We start from the raw sequence: 8,299 nt of genomic DNA, 5'->3' as shown, positions 1-8,299 counted from the left end.
AAGTCGAAGGAAGAACCTGACTTATAATGTTTAAAACATAATAAGTGTCCTCTGACCACAAGGTTCATATAAGCCGCAGGGCAGTAAGCATAGCGCTGAAGCCGAAAGCTCAGTCTGCGCCCACAGCTCAGGAGATGATATCCCTGCTCCCCTACACTTGGGGATACGGACTTCAGCGCCTCCACCTAGAGGATGACTGTGTCCTCTTAGTCTACCTTCTGTTGTTATAACTAGATACTGCTGACTGGGAAATGTATTTCTCTCATCCCCAGAGACCGAGAAACCTAATATAAAAGCACTGGCGCTTTGTCAGGGCCCGATTGCTACACTGTCCCAAGATGAAAGGTGGTATGGAAGAGAGAGAGAGAGAGAGAAAACGAGGGGGAGAGAGATCATTTATGCTTTTATCATGAACTCCCTCAACAACCCATCATTAAACCCCCTAAGGGCTGTGACCTCAGGATCTCATGCCCTCTTAATGGTCCTATGACTTAATATGGCTGCACGGAAGGTTGCCCTCAACACTGGAACATTCCTGACATACAGTGATTGTGTTTTGTACCCAGCAGTGGGTTTTTTTTTGGAGGACACCCCCCCCAAACTATGTCATCCCAGGGGAGTAACCAGAACCAGGAGAGCAGAGTGTGTGAAGGGTGAAGTCTCAAAGGGGGGAACCTTAGAAGCTACAGGGTGGCCGGCTAAACTCCCGGGGTCCTTCTGGGACAGGTGAGAGACAGGTGTGATGTTCTCTTGCTATGGTTCTTGAAACCAGGTATGAGATAACTTGAGCGTCATTCTTTTTGCTCAGTTGGCTTTGCTTCTCCGGGTCTTTCTTACATCCATCTAAATGTGAGGATGTGTTCCTACATCTGGGCGCTGGAATTCTCATGGGATTATTGAGTCTGCAGGTTGCTTTTGGTAGTAGCCATTTTCATAGTATCAATTCCCCCCCCCCCCCCCCCGTGCGTGGGTGGGTGGGTGGGGTCTTCCTTTCTCCAGCGTTTTAGAGTTTTCCTTATCAAGTGCTTTCACTTTCTTGGTTAGGTATAATTGGGGGCGGGAGTCGGTTTCCTCATCAAAATTGTGGATGGGATTGTTTCCATGATCTCTCTTTGCATTGTTGTTGTTGTTGGTGGTGGTGGTGGTGGTGGTGGTGGTGGTGGTGTGTAAGAAAGCCACCAACCTTTGAAGGTTCATTTTGTGTCTTGCCACTTTGCTGAAAGTAAAAGGGTTTTTTTTTGTTTTTGTTTTTGTTTTAATTGTCACTAGGGGCTCTTCTGTATGGAATCATGTCCAGTACAATAGAAGGATACTTCCTTTCCTATCTGTATCCCTTTTATCTCCCTGTCTTAGTGCTCTAGCTAAGACATGAAGAGCAGCATCAAACAAGACTTGGGGAAGTGTCCCTTGCTGTGTTCCTGACTTTAGTGGAGACACTTTCAGTTTTCCCCATGCAGTATAATATCTGCTCTAGGGTCATCCTGGATGGGCTCTGTTATGTTGGTGAGCTCTGTCTACTCCTAGTTTCTTGGGGGTTCTTATAATAATAATAATTATTATTATAAAGGGATGTTGCATCTTTTGCATCAATCGAGACCATAAGGACTTCTATCCTTAAGTCCTTGATGTGAAAGATTATGTTCATTGATTTGTATATGTAGAACCATTCTCCCATCTCTGTAATGAAGCAAATTTGAACATGGTGGATGATCTTTTTTATGTGCTTTAGTAGTAGTAGCAGTAGCAGTAGCAGCAGCAGCAGCAGCAGTAATTTGTGTATATGGTGTTTTGCCTGAATATCTATGGATGTGTGTCTGTGAGTCACATCTGTGCAGTGGCCTTGGAGACTAGAACATTGAGTCCCCTGGGGCAGGAGTTACAAGCTGTGTGAGCCGCCATGTGGGTGCTGGGGATGGAACTCAGGTCCTCTGAAAGAGCAGCCAGTGCTCATAACCACTGAACCATTTCTCCAGTCCCATGATCGATTTTTATCTCCCAGCTTAAAAGCATCTGTGTGGGTCACTTAAGACAGAAATGGCCCCGTCTTCTCTAGAAGACTATAACCGATGAAACATGGTGCCACGAGTGGGAAGGAGTGTCTGTCCTCTGTTGGCATCCTGCCTTGTCTGTAATTGTTCTTCCTCTTTCTAGGGCAGTGAGATTGCTGAATGCTTGGTCAGAGCGGCTGGCATTGTCTTCTCCTGTGTTCTCCGTGTCATTACCTCTTTGTGGCTCCTCAGACTCTAATCTCCTTAATGAGCTACTGACTCTGAAATTGGCCCTTTGCCTAGATCGGGGTTTCCCCAGCCTGGAGATATGAAAAAGGCACCCCATACCCTTCTGCGGAGGGGAAATCCCGGGGCCCCCAGAGAACTGAGCTATTATTTTAATGCATTAAATAGAAGAGAGGCTTGACTAATAAGTGTGGGAAAGCAGGCAATTTTCTATTGTGAAACAGTGTCTGGATAAACTATTTTAACAACACAGGTCCTTTCTCCCTACCAGCTTGCGGGGGCACACCTGTTTGGTTGGCTTGCTCTTTTATCAGCTGTCCAATATTCTGGAAGCAACATAAGAAATGCTGACCGGGGGCCCCAGAGTAACAATTAGCTCATACACTGGTGTCTGAGCCATGCTCTTGTTTGAAGGCAAAGGAGCAAGAACTTTTTTCTTGGGGTTTTCCCCCCATGTTTTGTTGTTGTTGTTGTTTTGCCACAGAACTTTTAAAGTCAAGTCTTGAGTACATTTCATCCACTCAGTGTCTCAATGGAAAACGCTAATGAGCTTGACAGTAAAGTGGTCCGTTTTCTGTACTTTACAAACTAGTGAGATCCCTTAAGTCATCCAGATCCTTTTGAGAATTTTCACATGAATTTCCTTGTTAGGGGGTAGTGTAGAGTTCAGGAAAAGGGTGGTGGTGGTCAGAGGAAGAGAAAGTGGGTCACTGGGGGGGGTGCCTTTGTAGTTATAGCCCTCTCTCTTCTCTTTCTGCTCTTTATCCACTATTAAGTGAACAGCCTCCTATCCCAGGTTCTCACTGCCATGATGCTCTGTCCAAACCCATGGGACAAGCAATCATGGACTGAGCCCTTTGTACCCGTTAACCAAAAGGAGGCTTCCCTCTGTGGTTTCCATCCCACCTGGTATTTTGGAATGATGAAAGTAACTAATGCCCGCTATTCAGTAAAAGCTGAGGGGAGAGTTTGCAAATGATCTACCCTAGGACTTGTTCCTGGAAACATGGGCCCCTGGAGTTTGTACAACACTGAGATGCGTTAAGGGGAAGAGAAATGATTACACACATTAAAGAGAAGGAAGGTCTGGTAGCCATTCCCTCAAGGGAGGGCAAGGAAGGACTGCTAGACCAAAGTGCAGCATTCAAGGGAGCACTGGGGAGATCAGGGAGGAGCAAACGCCTCTGGTCCGAGAACAGTGGCACAGAAATCTAAGCGAGGAAGAGGAGAAGCTGTGCCAAATGTTGAGCAACATACAGTGAGTGTCTCTGTGTCTGCAAGAGCGATGGAGAAGAATACTAGAGGCAAGATGAGAGGTGGGAGTAGGGGACCAGGTTGTGGCACAAACCCATGTATGTGCTAGACAATGAAGGGGAGTCTGGAGGGAAATGTTTCTGATGAACTGCTTTTTATTGACCCGAATGCCACTGGAGGGCTGCATCCTTCCAAACCACCTTCAGCTCTAAGAACCCTAGCTTCTGAGGTCTTGGGTGACTAAGATGCTCGCTTCCATGATGGTTCCGCCTCAGGCCTTCACCTACTTCCCCTCTGAAGGTACAAAATGAATAATCAGATCGATCCCTTTCGTTTCAAAGGCTCGGTAAACTGATGTCATCACAGTTGCACTCAATCCTCCCATCTGCTGCTGGCTAGTCTGGAAACAGCCTTCCCAGGTATGAGAAGGAGCTAGGGGGATGTTTTCAAAGGCCAGCAGAAACTGTCAGGTGGGCATGCCTGTAATCCCAGCAGCGGGGAGGCAGGTTGCTGGGGCTAGCTGGCCAGTAGCCTAGCCTACTTGGCAAGTTGCAGGGCAATGATAGACCCTGTATCAACAAATAAAGATGAGGATTGCACCTGAGGGATGCTATCTTTCACTCCGATACAAATGCACACCCTTCCACCCATAACCCATGAACATAACCATCGCTGGGATTATTCCACAGTTCTTTTTACCTCTTCATACTCAAGGCTCAGAAATTGAAGAGCCTCTCTTCCCCTATCATCCATTCCGTACGTATGTGATGCTGGGTAGCAACCCAGGGCTGTACTGATGTTAGGAAAGGTATCTACCGGTGAGCTACCTCCTCGCTTCCTCTCCCTCTTCATGACTATTACTAGAGAGGAGAGGAATTCAGACCTGTTCAGCATCTGAGCATCTGAGCAATGCACACCTGAGACATCTCAGCCTTGGTTTCTCTTTATTCCTCTGTGACTGTCTTCACTTCTCTAGAACATTCCCCCAATAATTCCACCATCTCTTCCAGGAGCGGAGTCCAGGACGCACTTTGAGAAAGGCAAAGCCATAGAGCCCAGGCTCATTATCTTGTGTCCATTTACCCGTGGCACCATATTGTATTGTGTTTAATAAAAACAAATCACACCAATTGCATGCTATTGTTGTCCTCGGGGAAGGTGTAAATCAGCAAGTGAAGCCAGCGCCCCAGGTCCTCTCCTCCCCCAGCCCTGCCCCACGTGGTGAGGAAACAGCTCAGGTCCCGCCATCTTGGTTAGCTCCCCTCACTCTGTCTGAGCTCTAGGATCTCTGTCTCTTCACTCAGGGGCCTGGTGTGGTGCTTTGAACAGGAATGGCCCCCACAGACTTCTGTGTTTGAATGCTTGGCCATAGGGAGTGACACTATTAGGATGTGTGACCTTGTTGGAGAAAGTATGTCAAGGTGGAGGTGGGCTTTGAGGTCTAAGAAGCTCAAGTCTGGCCAATGGGACACAGTCTCCTCCTTCTGCCTGTGGATCAAGATGGAGAACTCTCAGCTCCTCTCCAGCACCATGCCTGCCTGGACGCTGCCATGCTTTGCGCTGTGATGATAATGGACTGAACCTCTGAACCTGTGAGCCCGTCCTGACTAAACGCCCCCCTTTAAAGTCCTAAGGAAGACACCTGCTGGCCATACTCCAGAGCCTGGAGTCAGAGTAGTGAAGGAGAGACAGATTTTCTTTTACCGCGATATTCAGCTGGATGTCCCAAAACACGTTCACATTCAACTCGGTGGAGAATACAGATTCCCACCCCATCTGCTCCCACGCTTCATCATCATACCTCAGAACCCCCGGGTTACATCAGGAGGCACACTCTGTGTACACTTTACCTGTTGGGGCAAATTCACAGTGCAGGTTTCTCTACTGCGACACCATTAAAGAGTATTTCCAGTACCTAGGGGCACCCTGCTCTGGCTATTCATCCATTGCTCTAGCGCACCATAGCCAGCCACCAACTTTTAACTCTTGGCAGAGTCTTATTTCTCCCCAAATCTCGCATTTGGACTCACAGACCATGTGGTCTTGTCAGCACGGCTTCTTTCACTTAGATCCGTGCTGCAGCTTTCCTCCATATGTTACTGCCTTTATGGCTCTTCGCTTTCCATGGCCGCGGTCCTCCTGTCTGAGTCAATCACAGTTTGTTTATTCATTCACCTGCTAAAGAACATCAAGTTTGCTTATTTGTTACTAAAAACAAAACAAAACAAAACAAACAAACAAAACCAAGGATAAGAGTAGTAGAGAAAAGCGAACTAATGCTTCATGAGTTGAGAGCAGCAGGACTCACTCTTTGGCAGCAGCCTTAACGTTCACCTGTCTCATTGCCCTCTCAGCCAATGAGCTTCTAGCTCACCGAGCAGCTCTTGGCCCTGTGGCATGCTTCTCCTGGGTCTTCTGCCTGAAAGACAATGCCAGTCAGAAGCTAGGTAGGCACTAACGGCACCTGAGCTTTAAACTAAGATGTCAGCTCTGCTATAAACGATGCTCCTAGGGACACCAGCATGCTAAGAGACGGATCAGGGCTTGTAATGTGGAAATACTGCTGCAGAGGCCACTGTGAATGATCAGCTACAAAACTTGGGTGCGGAAGCCCCCAGATCATCAAGGAAGGTTCTGACTGATTTATCTCAATTATTAAGACTTACTAAAGGGTATCTACACATCCAAATTTGGCATACTTCATTTTATATAAATGGATAAGTATGCATATACATGAGTAGTATATGTATACAAATAAGTATATACATACATGTATTATATGCACACTACACATATAAGTATTATATGCATATATCGTGTTATGTTTAATTAAATCCATACAAATGTATACACTTTTCTTTTACTACTTTTACTTTTTACAGTCCAGACGTTGCCCACCTCCCAGTCTGCCCTCTCAACTTTCCTCATCCCATTCCTCCTCCCCTCCCCCACCCTCACCTCCCCCACCTCTACACCCCATCTCCAAGAGCATGTCCCTCCCTCCCCTACCAGGGCTCCCCACTCCCTGGGCCCTCAAGTCTCTTGAGAGTTAGATGAGTCTTCTCCTACTGAGGCCAGACCAGGCAGTCCTCTGCTATATATGTGTCTGGGGCCTCGGACCAGCTCATGTATGCTACTGGTTGGTGGCTCAGTGTCTGAGAGATCTCAGGGGGTTGGGTTAATTGAGACTTCTGGTCCTTCTCAGCTTCTTCCAGCCTTTCCCTAATTTAACCACAGGGGTCCCCAACTTCAGTCCACTGGATGGGTGTAAGTATCTGCCTCTGTCTCAGTCAGCTGTTTGTTGGCCTCTCAGAGGACAGCCATGCTAGGCTCCTGTCTGTAAGCACACTATGCCATCAGTAATAGTCTCAGGCCTTGGAGCCTCCAAATGTGTTCACTTTTAAAGGAAACAATTACCAAAGTCTTATTCCATGGATACCACTAGTTCTTAGCTGGGGGTATTAGCATAGGGACGTTGGTAACAGATGGATAGATACATGATTCTGTAGCCTGGGTAGGTGGAGAAATAGAGCAAAGGGATGAGAGTATTGTTAGATATCCTACAACACACAGAACAACACCAACAAGAAAGGATTTCCTGACCCCAATCACCAAGTGTCATAATGGAGAAAGCCTACTGTGTGTTAGCTGCTATAGAGTAAGGCCTACTATGTGCTAGCCACTGGAGAGTTGCTATCTGAATGAGAAGTCATCAATGTCAGTGAAACTCCTGGGCCAACCTCAGAGCAAAGGAGCTGAGGCAGGGGGATTTTGCATTTCTGGGATACCCTCAAGCTTGATTCTGAGATATTTAAATTGCTTTTTAAAGCAACCCATTGAATAAAAGAGGTTTTATATAGTTCTTCTATGTTTTTCTATTTTGGAAATGGAAGCCATGATTAAAATTGGCATTTTTGAAACTCTAATTGCTAGTTACTGCTTTGCTGCAGGAAAGAAATATTTCCCAGATCAGCCAGATGGGAAGTCTCAAGATAAGAAATTATAAGCCAGCATTCATATTCCAACCAGAAGAAAGATTCTGTTTATCCATTTTTTAATTCTGCTTAAGTAGTAATACATTTCTTTAATTGATTCCTAAACGGCTATTAATTGACTGACTAATTTTCTAACACTAGGCTTAATCTCCCAAATCCTATTAGATGGTGAATAAGTGAGGCTGAGTTTTATGAAATGAAAGGTCTAATACACACTAAGGTCGTCATAGGCTGATGGGAACAGACTGGGTTTGGCCACCACAAATGGTCCTCCAGTGGTCATAGAAAACTTAAAGGACTCATTTCTGACTGAAATATAGTGTTTTGGTTCCCGTGTCAAGGATCAGAGCATACAAAAGCCTTCACGGCAGGTGTGAGGGACTGAGCTTCCTTTGCTGGCCATGCCTCCACCTGCACTACCCTCTACTCTTTCCTCTTCTGCCACCCCCAAAGCAAGGGCAAGAGTGGCTGAAAACACACACAGGAGAAGCCCCTGAGAGAAGGTCACAATGGTGTCTTTGGTTACCTGTGAGCCCATGGAACCTTCTCTCTCTTCCTGATGCTCTTGCCGGTTGCTCCGAATCTAAGGAGCATTCAGACAGGAAGAAGGGCTTCCGGGGACTTCATCTCACAAACAAGCAAGCATGAAGTTTTCTTTTATTCAAGTTTCCTGAAAGCTACTCGGAAACAACTACAAATGGAGGTACATCTCTTGCTACTTGCTTGAGCTTGACAAATAAAGCAATCATGGAAATCAGGGAGCGTGCACTGCTTCTAAAAGCCCTATTTGTTTGACATAATACAGCAGCGGGACGG

The sequence above is a fragment of the Mus musculus genome, chromosome 10 (assembly GCF_000001635.26).
Source record: "Mus musculus strain C57BL/6J chromosome 10, GRCm38.p6 C57BL/6J".
NCBI lineage: Eukaryota > Metazoa > Chordata > Mammalia > Rodentia > Muridae > Mus > Mus musculus.
Note: the sequence above shows the minus strand (reverse complement) of the source record.